The 15861-nt window shown below is 36.2% G+C and overlaps 1 long non-coding RNA gene across 1 annotated transcript in view; it reads right to left on the reverse strand.

The window, feature by feature from the left end:
• LOC104684418 overlaps nt 1-14165 on the reverse strand; it is a 139852-nt gene extending 125687 nt beyond the window's left edge. The window contains exon 1 of the long non-coding RNA XR_750954.2: nt 13759-14165. This is a non-coding gene — a long non-coding RNA (uncharacterized LOC104684418). The remainder of the gene's footprint in view (nt 1-13758) is intronic.
• Between the last annotated feature and the right edge of the window lie 1696 nt (nt 14166-15861).

Raw genomic sequence — 15861 nt, forward strand, 5'->3', positions numbered from 1 at the left:
GATTATACTTGCCTGTTATCTTTTCTCTGCTCCCCTGTGTACCTGAATTACAGTTGTGAGGTTATGTGATTGGATTCTCCCCACACACCACTCTTCTGAAGACAAATTAAATACATTTCTCAGGGCCCTGAGCATAGCCTTGCCCTGAGCACAGCCTTGCCCCATGCCAGCCCCTGGGGTCAGCCCCTTCCCAGTGGAACTGCAGCAGGGCCTGCCAAGATGGGCCCACATCCAAGTCCACATCCCAACCTGGCCTTGACCAATCCCCATCCAATGGAAAGTGCCCAATGCCCAGGGAAGGGGCTGCCCTGGCACCCCTGGTTGCCCTGCTCTTGGATGCCATACCTTGTCCTGCTGCCAGCCTGGGGAGTCCCTGCCACTCCTGGCCCTGGGCCCACATGGAGCTGCAGCCCACACGGCAACTTGACAATATTCAATGAGAGAAATTTGCCTCCTTTGGGGCAGCATTTGATAATGTACAATAAATTAACTGTGTTGCAAAAAAATATATTACTTGCCTCAGGATTAAGAAAACGGAATTTCACACTAAAGTATTATTTTTTAAAATTATTATTATTATTATTATTATTATTCTACTGAATTCCTCTGAGGTGTTGGAAAACAGAAAAGAAATGCTGAAAGTTTTTGTCAAAGAAGTGGATTCAAATTGTTCTTTATTGGAAGGTTATACTTAGAGGGGGAAGAAAGAGCCACCTCCATGCAGCAGCACAGGTCCTTTGTTTCAAGACTGTAAGTGCAGGGAGGGCTGCTGTATGAACAACCTGGGTTGTCATACAGTCCTTGCACACTTTCAGAATATGCCAGCTACAAACCTCCTTGGTTTGGAAAGGTGACTGCTTGTGAGACAATTTCTGTAAGCAGTCTGCATGCAGCCTTCTGCATCAAGGATATTCCAAGATATTTGTCTCCTGGGACAATTACACTTTTCTGCTAAAGACTAATGGTTGGGAAGTTATACTAAAATGTAGGTAGTTAAATAAATACAGTATTCTATAAATTATTGTATAATAAAATACTTTTACATAACTAAAATAGAGGGTTTGCTTTATACTAAATGTAAATTGTAAGAAATGGAGAATAACTTTTCCATATTGCTGCTGTTCAGGATTAATCTTTAGGTTATGGAATCAAGTCCTGAATTTTTCTTGACTTCTCTAGTCAGGTGAGTATGAGCATCTTACATTAACTTTACCAGCAGTGATGATATTTTCTAAGAAACTGTAAATGCACAATTCAGAAGATTCTCATTCACCCGTCCTGATGTTACTGCATTTTGTATAGAAGCTTCAAATATTTATTTAGAAAATAGCTTTATAATATGGTTTGGAGTATGCCTTCACACAAGGAATATAAAACTTCAAAGCATACTTGGACATCTTACTATGAAATGGAACAAAGTCAGTGTGAAATCTTTAAAGACAATTGTCCTACACAGGGATAAAACTTGCTTGTGTTCTTTCACAGCACCATCCCTCCCCTCTGACTATCTTCCCGAAGGAGGTGATTGTCTTCTATGCTATGTGGTTTAACACTCCCTTATTACACCTGACTGTAGGATCCCATCTCATTCTCCTCCAGCAATACAGGAACACTTGGAAATGTAAAAGTAATGTGCTTGCAGTAAAGGGTGAAGTAAGAGCTTTTGCCTTTCCATGGGAATTGAGACTTTTGTTCTGAAAAGCCTATATGCAGACTGAAAAAATTCAGACCCCGCCCAGCACAGATATTGGATGGCGAAGACTCTGACTCCAAACGCCTAATGAAGCCACATGATGGGAGAAAATCACAATAATAGGAAAGCAGTATTTTGCAATATAATTTGAAATACATATATTACTATTGTTTTATATATACTAATGAACTCTGAGCTATTTTATAATTGAAATATATGTTGACTTATTTCATAATAGATAACAATATAAAGTATTAATTATTGCTTTATTTGACATTACACATTTACTGTGCTTCCATGTACATATTGAATGTGTCTCTGCTTTAAGTCTTTTAAGTCTCCCGTCCATGTGTAATAGCCCCTGTTCATACTGAAACTCCATTATTTTTCTGTTAATTTGCTTGCGTTCAGACAGATCTTCCTGAGTAATTTACCTCTGTTAATATTCCCTTCCATTGTACAAGTTCTATAAATAGATTTAGACACTAGATTAAAAATAATAGAAATCAATAATAATGTCTATGCTTCTGATAAGTTCAAGTACTAGAGATAGAGGTTTCACTCCAGCAAAACATGTAAGCATGTGCTGATTTTTTTTTTTTTCTTTAGGATATAGTTCTGTTTCTGGCACACTTTCCAAAGAATTTATGACTTTTTCTTCATCTATGTTTTAGCAAGGCTGGCATTACATTTCCGACTTACCAAATCCACTGCATTTTTTCAACCTCTAATTAATTTAATTCTTGAAGTTGGACCTCTTTGTTCATTAATTCAACTCTGATGTAGTATCCATCCAGGCTTCCAGTTAGTGTGAAATGTCTTCTTATCTCATCTTTCCTATGTGTCATATTCTTATTGAAGTCTTGCAGGTGGTCTTGGCATGTTTACAAAAAATCTCAGCGGTAGTAAGAGCTATGCAGTGGAAAAAATTTATACATATTCCAAATGTAGAGAAGAATAGTATGTCAAGCAGGCAAAGACTGAACCTGTGCATTATACTTTACAGAGTCTGGACTGTAAACTTCTTCAGCTTTAAGAGGTCTTCCTTACAAGAATAATTATATAATTCTTGCAGTGTCTAGTCTTTTGTAGGTATGGTTTAAAACAAATAATAAATTATAAGCAAATATATATCATATATACTGACCTTACATTGAAATAGGAGAAACAGAAAATGAACGTGCAGAGAGGACATTCATATTTTAGCCACAGACATAATTTAAAATTAGATACACTTACATTGGGAGTGGAAGAGAAATAAGTCTGAAAATCATGTTTGGAAATGTAGAGGGTGAAAGGAGATTAATGTAAATGGCAGAGAAGGTAGATGGTGTAAGACTGAAAAACATCAAGTCAAAATATACGTCTGATTCTTTGGATAAATACTCATCACTAAAGATTCCCTCATCTATTATTCTATCTATTGGCATCAGGCTGTCACAGACTGTTTCATATAAAGGGCTGGTTTAGCATATGTCTGTTGTAAAATAATTGTGGCTTTAAAACCAGAGTGAAAGCAGGATTCTTTATAGCCTTGTTATTAGGTTTCAAAGCAACAATGAAAACTGCTATTGAAAAGGAATTAAATTTAATAATCAGACTATTAACCAAGGATATTTGCTGCACATTACACAGAGACAAATTAAAAAGATTACTAAAATTTCCAGAAAACATCTGCTAAACAATGCCAAATTGATGATAAAGAAAATTGAGTTGCCTTTGCAGTTGTTTAATTTATCTGTACCTAGCATAAAAGAGCTATCAAAGACAACTATTCATTTGTTGCTACTTCAGAAATATTCTATCTGTGAATCCTTAAAAGCTGAGACCTAACTTATTGCCAAGTTTTTCTTTTTCTGAATTGATGGAACCATGGAGAGATGAGTTAAGCTCCTCCTTTTAAAGGATAAAGCTATACCTTTACTGTCCTGACACTATAAAAAAGATATGGAGCCAGGTTTCATTTAGATTTGACTTCAATTAAAGGACTAAAACCCCAAGTTGTGGGGAAAAAAACCCAACTAACCAAACAAAACGCTGCAACCCCAAATAAACCAAACTACAGATGGTTTGTTTTACCCAGCCTTTTAAAATATCGGTGACACAAAATGTAGGTGTAAGATTTCACACTGATGAGCTATTATCTGGTTTTCAATCTTCAATTTTTATTTTTCTTTTATTAGAGGTGTTTTAATTTCTGGAAGTAACTGCTATTTTCAAGTCAGTAAATAGTGCAGACCAATAAGAAGATACTGACAGGTGAAAGTTGGTACTGAGATCTATTTTTCTGCTGTATGCATTTCATAAGGGTTGACTTTGGACTGGTTGTAATCCAGGGGATTGAGTGCCCATTAGGAATTAAATGCAGGATTTTGATTTAGTTTTGTCCAAAAGAAATAGAATTGGTAAATTTGAAAAACAGTCTGCAATGTGTAACTAAATGTTGCGACAGGGAATGATCAGGCGACGGTCCTCAGACAACTACCCAAACAAAAAAACTGATAGAAAAAGGAATTCAGTATGACTAGTTCTTGAAAAATTAGATGCTATTAGCTCATGCTGGTTCACACATTTCCCTACAAATAGAAACATTAATTTCACAGGTGCTGGGATGGTAAAATGAACCTCACTTCCCCTCCCTCCCCTTACTTTGTAGTTCTACACTTATAGTTCAATTTGAAGACTTTCTGATGACCTTATAGTTCCTTTTCTTCACTGAATTATTGTAGAATTTTTTAATCTGAACAATTTATTCCTGGTTTATGTATCTATTTAACCTATTCATTTGAGTAACAGAGAAAAAATACCAAACGTTTTGGCAGTTTTACTGCCAGTTAGAATTGCATTTGGTTTAAATTGTCCTTTGAAGAAAGTATTTTTTAATAACACACTCCTGCTTTTACTTACCAGTAGCAAGAATAAGTAAATTTTAATTAATTTCTGAAGATGTTCCTTAGATCTTTATTAGACTTCATTGCCTCTTTTTTGATCTTGAAATAATTTTTTTCATTGGCCTTTCCCATTTTCCCTTCTCAAATATAAATGTAATACTAAGAAAAATTAAAATCTATAAACAGAAATAAATAAGAAAGCATTAATGAAGTAATGACACATTGTAGAACTCTAGCACTATAAGACAGCTCAGGCTGGAAAGGACTTCAGAAGGTCTGTCACAGCTGGGTCAGATGCAAGGTACTGCTAGGCTGCTCAGGGCTTTAGCCAATATGGTCTTGAAAACCTCTGGGAATAAAGATGTCACAGTCTCACTTAGCAACCTGTTTCACTGCTCAATGCCTTCATGGTGGAAGAAAAAACCTTCTGTTAGGCTCACTTTGGACCTCTCTTGCTCAACTGGCTCTGTATTGATGACCCCCTTGTAGGCATTGGGAGGCTGCTATTAGCTGCTCGACAAAACTGTCTCTTGTCCAAGCTGAACAAGCAAACTCCCTCTGACTCTTCTAACAGAGCGAGAACTCCATCTCCCTGACCATCCTGGTAGTCCTCCACTGATCAAATACCAGTTTATTAATGTCTTTCTTATATTGGAGGAGCCCTAAATCTGGATATGGTATTTTAGATTAGTCTAAAAAAATACAGAGCAAAGGAGAACAATGATTGCCATGACTGGACGCACATTCACTCTTCTAGGAGATTGGTTGTCTGAGTCCCACTGTTAACAGCTGCTGTGAAGAAAGGAAGACGTGAGGATCTGTCCCTCCCTCCCAAGAAGTTCCTTCTCACTAGAGGTCTCACGAGTACGCAACATTGCAATTGTGTAGCAGCCAGATCTGTTCCTGTCATGCTGCCTTGATCCCACCTCAGCCACAGACTTGCTTCCTGGATTGACTTTGGACCTGCCCCACTACCATGCATTTGCTATGTGATCACAGAATTTATTGGTTGACCATCCAAACATTGTCTTCCCAGCTATCCTGATCCTGACTTACTGACTCAACTTCCTGACTCATTGTCAGTGAGGTCAGTGCCCTTTCCCACTCCTCTGCAACCCTCAGTTCCCAGCTTGCCCTTCCTTCATGGAGCAGTCCATCACTGCAACTCCTTAACAATCAGTTCTGTTGAGCTACTGGCTTGGCTTCTGCTATGCCTGAGCACACTGGGTTCATCTCACTGCCTGACAAGATGCTTAGTGAATCCCCATCTTCCACGGTTGCAAAGGGATCTTCCTCTCCAGTTGCAGGACCTTTGATTCATCCTTTTAAAAATGTATTGGCATATTTTAAAAACAGCACAAACTATTTGCATTATTTCTTAAGAAAATAAACATGCATAAACTAAAACTTAAAGACTAATATTCTGCAAACAAGGAATTATAAAAAAAAAGTGTTAATCAAAATGAAAACCCTAAGACAAGAGTTATATTCACATATTACACAAAAGAGGCTCACTTCAATGACATTCATTTCTGTGATACAAATTGCTTTATGGAAAGTAAACAAATCAAAATGAAAACAACAGCTGTGGCTTAAAATTACCATCACCCCCCCCAAAAATCACCGAAAATAGTAATTAAGAATGAAAGTCCATTTATAGAGCTGACAAAACTTCTTGCAATGCTAATATCATTATCAAATACAAGAAGAATCATCACAAATAAATCATATTATCATTGCTACAATTCTATTTCATTTTTCCTTTATTTTACTTTTTGCTGGAGTTAGCTCTGCACGTCCTGCTGTGCCAGTGGCGTGGGGGAGGGTACAGGCTGAGACTTTTCCCATTTTATTAAACAAAAACCCCTAAAATTTGCAGGCAATGGCTCTAAAATTTGTTTTTTAATATAGCCCTGTGACAGGAATGTTGTGAGCATTACTACCAGCAGGGTTGGTAGGTACTAATTCAATACTAACTTCAGTTACACTGAAGTTTAACAAGCATCACAGCTATAATGAGGTAGGGGTATTATTAGATTTATTGTTAAACCATTTTTGTAGTACTTCGCAGAGTCAAGCCCTTAGTGATCTACACCATTAAAGTATATAGCAAGATAATATTTTGGTATAAAAAAAATATAGGAAAATATTCTTCCAAAACACTTCCACCAAAGTGGTGGCTCACAAGCCACAACACCACTATTCAAAGGTGCTGGCTAACAAGCCCCAATACCCCTCCACAATCTCCCCCTCCCACAGCAAAGTTCAATATGGGGTAGAGCAAGATAGACACACTTTGCCCAGACGCAGCAAGGGAAGAAAACAAGACAGAAAAGAGAGAGGACAAGAAATATCACTAGTCCTTCGATCCCACTCTGGTCCTGGTCTGGAGCTGGGACAAACAAAGAGAACAAAAGAGAAAGAGAAGAAAAAAAGAGAGAGAGCTTGATCTTTAACCTTTCATAGTTCGCCTGGTGCATGCCTCCTACGAAAACTAGATTTTTTGCTCTGTTTTGTTTACATGTGCACAGCCAGTCCTTCTTCAGGAAGTGAGTTGGGGGGGATGGAACTGAGCACGAATCCCAAGTGGAGCAGGAAGTTGGCTCAGAACAGTGCTGCCCCACTTCCATGGTACCTTCTCCCCTCATCACCCGTTTCCTGTACTGATACTCAGAATGTTTAAAAGAAAACATGCTTAGGTCTGGTTCTCTATACAAATATATGTAAAACCACATGGTGCAACAGAGATTCATCCCTGTTCTTTTCATGGCAAGAGTTTCCTTCCTTGGCTTTATGATTACTGGACTTTATAGAATATCACTGTTATCACTTAGTGACATAAAAATAGGGTTTATTTTGATATAAACAATCATTTTGCAATAAACATTGCTTTTTATCAATTCCTCACTTCACTGACTCACAGGTGTTAGGAACATAATGACAGTTTCAAATTAAGACATGAATACATGGGATTAATTAAGTAGATGTGGAAGGGACAGAGACACTGCAGTGCTTAACTTTAATGCATTTGGGCCTAAACTGTGAGCATAAGAATTATGCATTTCACAGATGGAATAAAAAGATTTATAGGCTGAAGAGAGAACTGTAAGCTTCCCAGCAATAAATGATAAGTAGAAAACAGTATCTGATAAACAAATCTGAGAATAATGCCTTTGAGATGATACCTCTGTTAACAGAGGAAGCAGAACCAGGATTTTCACTAACAGTTAGCTTCAAAATTCTGAGCTCCACTTAGGTAGTCTTGATATTTAAACAAAACTAAATGCTCCTGAACTATGTTCCCCTTTTACACCAACTTGCAAACTAAACCTCTCATCCAGAGAAAGGAAAATTCTAGTCTTTTTTCTTCTTAACCACAATGGATACAAATACTATTCTCAAACCATACAAACCAGAGTTGAATTCTGTATTCTCGCCTTTCTTGTAAAGTATATTCACCTGCCCAGCTGCAAGATTCATGGGGCACAAAGGAAAGTGACTCTGGAGCTCTGTATTTAGTGACAGTGTAATTCTCATTGTTCAAGATCCCATTTCTACATCCAACATAATTTTTTGTAATTTTCATCCAATGTAGACAGATACAGTGTAGAATGCATAGAAAGCAATGAGGTAGCAGATTTTAGCATACATCTCCTAAATCAGTGTTTTAAGATATTAAATGGCCTAAGAGTAATCTACAGTCACATAACTGGTGATATATCTTTCTTTATTAGCTCCATCAGTCTTGAAGTCTTTCCAAAAAAGACTTCCAGAGGTGAAGTTAAGAAAACAGTTGCTCTTTTGCTGCTCTATGAAAATGTGGGCATTTACGACACTCCTTCAACAGCATTGTAAAAGTTACGTTGCTATCAATGCTCAGAAGACAGCTGCTGGCTCCCAAGTTGTCAAGCATTTCAAAATAAGAAACTCAAAGTAGTTTTTATTGAAACAAATCATGACAATACCACAACTAAAAGTTATTAACTATTTAATCCTTGGATTATCTAAAGCCTGAAATAAGAATGACTAGTATGACTAACATACCTGTTTTATCAGATCTGTTTCTGAACTCTTTTTTGCTACAATGGGCTGATCCACCAGCCATTTCAGCAATGAATCTTACTAGATTTTCAAAAAACTTCAGAGAACTTTTTGGCGTTTTCTACCTGCCTGACACAATACATTGAAGTCTACACCACTTGGAACTGAGAGTTAGGTTAGCTCCATCAGTTGAACTGTGTCACAAATTTGGCTCTTCTACTCAGAAAAGTGACTTCAGAAGTAATTTTACCAGGGGGAGCCTGATTCCGCATGCAAAAGAATGCAGAATTTTGACCCTTCATAAACATTTTAGCCTTTAGAGTACTGTCTTTAATTTGTGCTCAGCAGAACACGATTCTTTTACATCAAAGCTTAGGAAAACTTTGTTTAGGCTTCATCCTTCATAATCTATCCCTCCTTTCCAACAGCTCAACATTAATGTAATATCCAAAAATAAAACTTAAATTCCAAACAGTCAACATAAAAGCCTACACAGCAGAGGTGAAATTACGATACACATAAATTAAGCCTTTCAAAGCTAGTTTTTGTTTTTGTTTCTATTTACTCTGTAGAGTGGAAAAGAAGGTTTGTTTTCAGTTCAAGTCTTCTATCTATACAACACAGGTTTTTTTCATTAAGTTAACAAAATATAAAGAACTGATATTTGTATGGATAGAAATATCTTGAAACAGCTAAACAGCTTTGTGTAATTTTCAAATACGTATTTGTTGATAACAGAGAAATATCAAAGCAGATGGGATTATTTGGTCACTAGATGTCAGCAGTATGTGGAATTAATGAAGGAAAATAATGACAAAAGTAGAACTTCCTGTTATAAAAAGACAGAGGAACTTCCAGCGTAATGAGATTTTCTTTTAATTACCTATTTAGAAAATTCTATAACCCTCATCATAATAATGATGCAGTTCATCAGTGTATACAACCATCAATGACCTGATAAATAAGACAATTTTTCGGTTATATCCATAAAATTTTTAATATAATTTCAATATGCTATTAATTATTTAATTTTTAATCTAGAATGCCATTATTACACCCACTAATATGTAGTTTCTGGCGAGAAAGTTCTGTCATCTCTAAAAAAATTTCTGCTCTGGCTGCTGAATAAAGAAGCTGTTTTCAAACTTTTTCATGACTTTGGAAAGTTTTATGGGTTTATTTTAATTTATTTTTTATTGTTCAAGAGGGACACTTAAAAATCTGTCCTTCTTATCATATGCTAGGTATAAACTGTAATATTCTCTATTTACTTCCAAAACTGGTACAAGAATAAGGAGTTTTTCTGCATCCAAAATGGTCTGTATTGTTCCCATTCTTCTTTTTACACTGAAACAGATTTATTTATTATTACAATTAAAGACTGGTATGCTTTATTAGCACTCCTTACTGTAGGACATGTTTCTGTGACATGCTCCTGCTTCATCTGCTGCTATTAATTTAGGATCTTGATCAAGGTAAATCAAGATCAAGAGGACTAGATCTTGCAGAATATACTGCTTACAAATAGAAGAAACCTCAGGGGGTTTTGTGTCATTAAGGTGAGGCACAAATACTGTGTTGGATTTTTTACTTCCTGTGCTTTGAGATGGCTATCTGGACCTATCTCTGCAAGTTTTCTTTAGTAAGAGACTAACCATTTAGACCACACTTAGAATGATTTTGGACTCAGTGTGAGCGTGACAGAAAAAAATTCCAGGTTATACTTGTGTAGCAGCAACAGATAAAGTTGAAAAAAACTTTCACTTAATATCGCGTTCAAAACAGCAATGTCAAATCCTAAATTGTGATCATGCAGAAAAAATCCCCCATTGAAATTAACCTATTTTACTGTGTTCCCATAATAATAGCATGCACTATTATTTTGTTAAATTTCTGACATATTCTGTGGGTGCATGGATCCAATCAGATAAGAAATACCTTAGCTTTCCTCTTTTTACCTTTGCAAATACATGTGACAATGTTCAGCCAAGGTATCTATAATTGCGTCCAGTGAATAGAGGGCCAGATGGCAAACAAGTAGAGTCTCACTATAAGTAGCATGGTACTCTTTCCATAAAAACAAGGCTTTTATGTGTGTAATGAAATGTTACTCTTTAGCAGTGAAGGTGCAAATTAAACAGTGTCAACCTTCATGAAAATTTGCAAAGTGGAAAAGAAACAACGCTGCGTTTATGGCAATTATTCAAAACCCCCATTTTATTTGGGCTAATCCTAGTACCAGAAAACATCAAACACCTTCTGACTGCTTGCCATGATATTTTTGAAATAAGGTTATTTTTGTAGAGATCAGCCAGTTTGAATAAAGATAATAAAAAATCACTTCTATATAATGCAATTTTATCAAACGTGTATTATCAAACACCCCAGACTTTAATTTCTCTGTTGTCACCACCTTTCTATCATCTTTCATGCTTTGAAGCCAAGACTCATACAGTACTTAAAACCTGACAGCATAGTATGCATTAAAAAAAGGGAATTCTATGGCCTATAGCAACAGTGCTCTCTTATAGTCATGGTGTGAAGACAATAAAATAGTAAGCTCCTGATATATCATAAGGAAGTATGTGTCTAGTTCATTTATATATTTATATTTTGAAAAACACATTATTTGGGAAGGGTGAGAGTTTTTGAATACTTATTAAAATACACATAAAAAAAGTAAAAAGTGGGGATCATCTATATGCATGGGCCATGTTTTATGAAAAATCAGAAGCAGTTTCTGCTCCCACGTAAGCTACAAATAGTTTGGGTTTTGTGTTCAGTGACTGCTGCATTAGAACCTGTGTGACCTTGTTAGATCTCTTTTCTTGTCTAATACTGAATAAACCTTCTTCTTGGCCACCGTTGATTTTAACTAAAACAACAAACTGTATAAAATAGCAGGATGAAACATGCACGTAGAAGTTAATGCTCACTGGCAGCTTTCCAATATGAAACTGAAATTATAATTCATTGGAAAAGAAAAAAAATGGAGAGAGATCTTGATTTCAGATATAAAGACAGGCAGATATAGAAAGGGAAAATATTAAATAAGCCTTTCTTGTGTCTGTTTTCAAAGATAGTTTTTCTAATGTAAATGTGCTGGAGCAAAACTATTATTAATGATGAAAATGAAAATTTTCTTGTAATTCTCTGTATTTTAACATAACACAATTATAACATACCTAGTAAATTAAACTCCTTAATCATCTTCTATATTTTCCCATTTTATCTAAAGATTGCAGTGTTGTTCATCTATAATATTCACCCCAGAAATAAAATCATTAATCACCTTGGCATCCAGAAAAAAGGGTTACATATTATTTCTTATGATATCTAGGGTACAAAACCTGAGGAAGATACTAGTTTTTAATAATTCTGATCCACTCATTGGGATTCATCATGTTGAATAAGCAGGTAGTCCTCTTGCAATAAATTTCAGTGTAATGCAAAGAAGCAAGACACTCACAATTCAGTGGTGTTTAAATATCATACATCATAGGGCATGTTTTCCCCCCACATGGTTAAAATTGAATGAAAAATGAAAGGTATTCATACTGAAAAACTTTAAATTTTAGTTACCTATGTTATGAAATAGATCCCATGGGCTTCTGCAGTTGGTGGAGAAAGACAAACTTTAAGAAAACAATTCAATTCACGTATGTTAGGTTTCTGATCTGGAGAGAAGGTAGCAACTGTACACATAAAAGGGATGTGGGGAGACTGGCCAACTGACTTCTGTCCCTAACATAGGGGACATAGTTTGGTACTATGAATAGCTCTCCAAACTTTTCTCTTACAGCACTCTCTTTATGCTGCTCTATTCTTCAATGTATTAAGTCTTGTTGATCGTGGAAAATTCAGATGTGGGTAGGTCATATTTCCAGAGCCTGTCTTCCCACAGAACTCTGGAAGACTCCCATAAGACAGCTGGGGGAGAATTGAAGATGTGCTGATTTCAGCAGCTTTTATCTTGGTAATTCAGGAAGAAAAAAAAATCAAAGGCACACAAGTTTTTGCCAAGTTACTTCTATTTAAGAACTTAGGATCCCAAAGCTTTTGGCCAAAGCTAAAAGAATGTAAGTAAAATACAAGAGACCTTCCATTTAGGTTCTTTTCTAGATGAAGATACAGAGATAAGCAGAAAGCTTTTAGTGGGAAACAAAAACACAGACATACAATATCTTTCCTTCACCCTTCCCAGGTTGAAATTCAGTCCTTTATTTCAGTCTCTCCTACCAATGCAGTGGGTTGTGGAGTGTTATGGTCAGTACATAGTAGTTTCTCTCAGTTGCTAATTTCCTCTTACACTTTTCAAGATGACAGTTCCTTTGATCACAAGCTGCAGTGGATATCTGCTCCAGCATCATGGACCACTTCATCCTCGTATTATGATCTTGGTGTTTGTTGCCCTTGCTGCTTCTCACTCTCTTTGTTCTCTTCCCTTCTGTCCATCCAGTATTTTTTGCCCTTTCTTAAATATGTTTTCACACTGGGTTCATACTGGAGCCAGCTATAAGCCACCTGAATGCTCTCTCTCACTCAAGCCCATTTCTTAATTTTGCAGTTTTCATGAAATGAAAAAAAATCATTCCATATGGTCAGATTTCCCTACTGAATTGCTTGAGATTTTTAATTTGTTTTTAATATTCAAAGTGTTAATTTTAACTCTACTACCTGATGCATCTGTTGCCTCTGAGGTATAAATAATTTTCTACTTCTTGGAAAAGAAAACTGATTCAGATTTGTTGCCTTTTCAACAACTCCAGGGATAAGCATACTACAGAAAATATACCAATAACTTTCAGAGTATTTTATTATTCCTGTGCAGACTCCCAATATATCTTTTTTTTTTTTTAAGTAAACAAAAGTAATTTTTAACAGTATGTTTGCTGAACTTCAGTAGCTACAGAAATCATTCTGCTCACTTTTGGCACCACTGCTTACAAAACAAAGTATTTGACATCATACTGCAATCTGAAAATTATTACCAGTAGAAGCAGAAATATGAGAAATAAACATAACAAGAAAACCAAATCAAAAACCATTAAAAAAAATTTACCTCAAACATTGCAGACACAGTCGTCAGTAGTATTGTGGCATCAAACCTATCTAAGTAATGAAAAGACCTACCTCCAGATCAAAACTGAAGGATGTTCACGGCTCCAGGCAATTCAAAAGGCATATTAGCATATTTTAGATTGTGGACATTTGGAAAATGAATTCTTGTATACAGTCTCAGCTGGTATTTTATGATTTCTATCCTGCATGAGTAGATTAATCCAATGTTTTCTTTCAGCGTGTACCACCTGGACACAATGCTCAGTGTGTGCATGTACCTTTTTGAATGTGACAAACTTTTCCATGGCAACATTCTCTGTAAGAAATGACATTGCTCTCAATACTAGGTAGCAGCCTGATTATATTGAAGAAAAGATTACTCCTTAAGTAAGGCAGAGAAAATGTTATTCTAACAGTCTGGGGGTTGATTCTTCCATTTTCTTGTGTTGCAGGTTATCACAAAATCATGGAGTCATAGAATATGCTGAATTGGAAGGGACCCACAACGAATATTGAGGCCAACTGGCCCTGCACAGGATACCCCCAGAGTCACACCCTGTGCCTGAGAGCATTGTCCAAATGCTTCTTGAGCTCTGTCAGGCTTGGAGCTGTGACCACATCGCTGGGGAACCTGTTCCAATGCTCAACCACCTTCTGGGTGAAAAACTTTTTCCTGATATCCAACCTAAACCTCCCCTGACTCAGCTTCATGACATTTCCCCAAGTCCTGTCATTTGCTAACGCCTGTATGAAATGGGCATCAAGTATTGCCATGTTGAGTTAGCAGCTTTCTATGCTCCCCTTGCCAGATGTAAATGACTACAATATCTTTAGATTCTAGTTTTCATCTCTGAACAAAAAAACCAAAAGTCACTCATTCCTACTATCTAGCAATTAGATCTCACTGCAACTGGTTGCCATAGCTACCAGTTACCTGCTAAGGACTTTTGTCTTTTTGCTAGGATTTCCTTAGAAACCTTGACACAAGCAACAGCACTGACAGCCTGAGTTCCAGCCCTATGCTGAGATCTGGCAACCCTATCTGGAATAAGGGTCTCCCAGTCCCCAGGAGACTTCCACCTTCTTTTGGCAGCATCTGATAAGTAACCCATCCTTACCTGGAGAATCAAATTTGACTGCTTTGTATATTCCAGATGCCTCAAACCCTAGTAACCTGGCTGGAAATTGTCACTTCTCAATTAATTGGATAACCTTTTTTCTCATTACAAACTTGCATGCATTTGTCGAAATGTAGTGACTTCCTTTTGTTTGCTCTTTTGTCTTTTTACTATTCCTTGTGTCTTCACTCCCTAATCAGACAAAATCTTAGTTCCCACAGCTGAGCATATACGTGAATTTATATATGGGGGGGGGTGTTTGTATATGTGCATATATATGATTGCACAAGTGAGCAGATATTATAGGTCAGATCTTTGTATTACACATTGAATTGCTGACATCATTTTAGATAGATAAACATCTTGATAGTTAACTGCTGAATGCATAAGCCAACTAATTTATTCAACTACTTATTAAAATAAAGAAAATCAAAACCCCAACAAAACCCACTACTCTCTTCCCCCAAAACACTACTAATAAAACAAATCATCAAAAAAACTAACCCACCACAAACTTCGAAGACCATTGATGCAACTGTAAAAACAGTTGGAAGTAAAAATAATAAAAAATATAAATATAGAGAAAGTTATTTCTAATGAGGGCAAGAATCATACAAAGAAAATTTTTGCTAGAGGAGGCATCCTCAATACATACAATTAATTATGTGTTAAAGATGAAAGACAATGCAGATAGTAAGATATGGCACTTCTAGCTAATGTAGTGAACCTAAATAAGTTTATAGTCAGGCTTTCCTGGAAATGAAGAATATAACAGTTTCAATGCATAACTCTTCAAAAAAAGCTTTTGCCTCTGATTCTTGTCCAAGTAGTTAAGAATTGTGGGAATTTGATGATATCTTTATTGAGATATCTTGCTAGAATCCTGATTAAAAGACTGAGTTTGGAGAGTTCAGTGTCCAAATTAAGATGTTATCAGGAACATTAAGTTTGATAGAGAGGGTCAGTTTCAGTACTTAATTTTGGTGTTTAGATTGAACTATAAATGTAGAATTTTATATTCCTCTTTACCCATAATGGAATATTATCTGAAATCTCT

The sequence above is a fragment of the Corvus cornix genome, chromosome 5, assembly GCF_000738735.6.
Source record: "Corvus cornix cornix isolate S_Up_H32 chromosome 5, ASM73873v5, whole genome shotgun sequence".
Taxonomy (NCBI): Eukaryota; Metazoa; Chordata; class Aves; order Passeriformes; family Corvidae; genus Corvus; species Corvus cornix.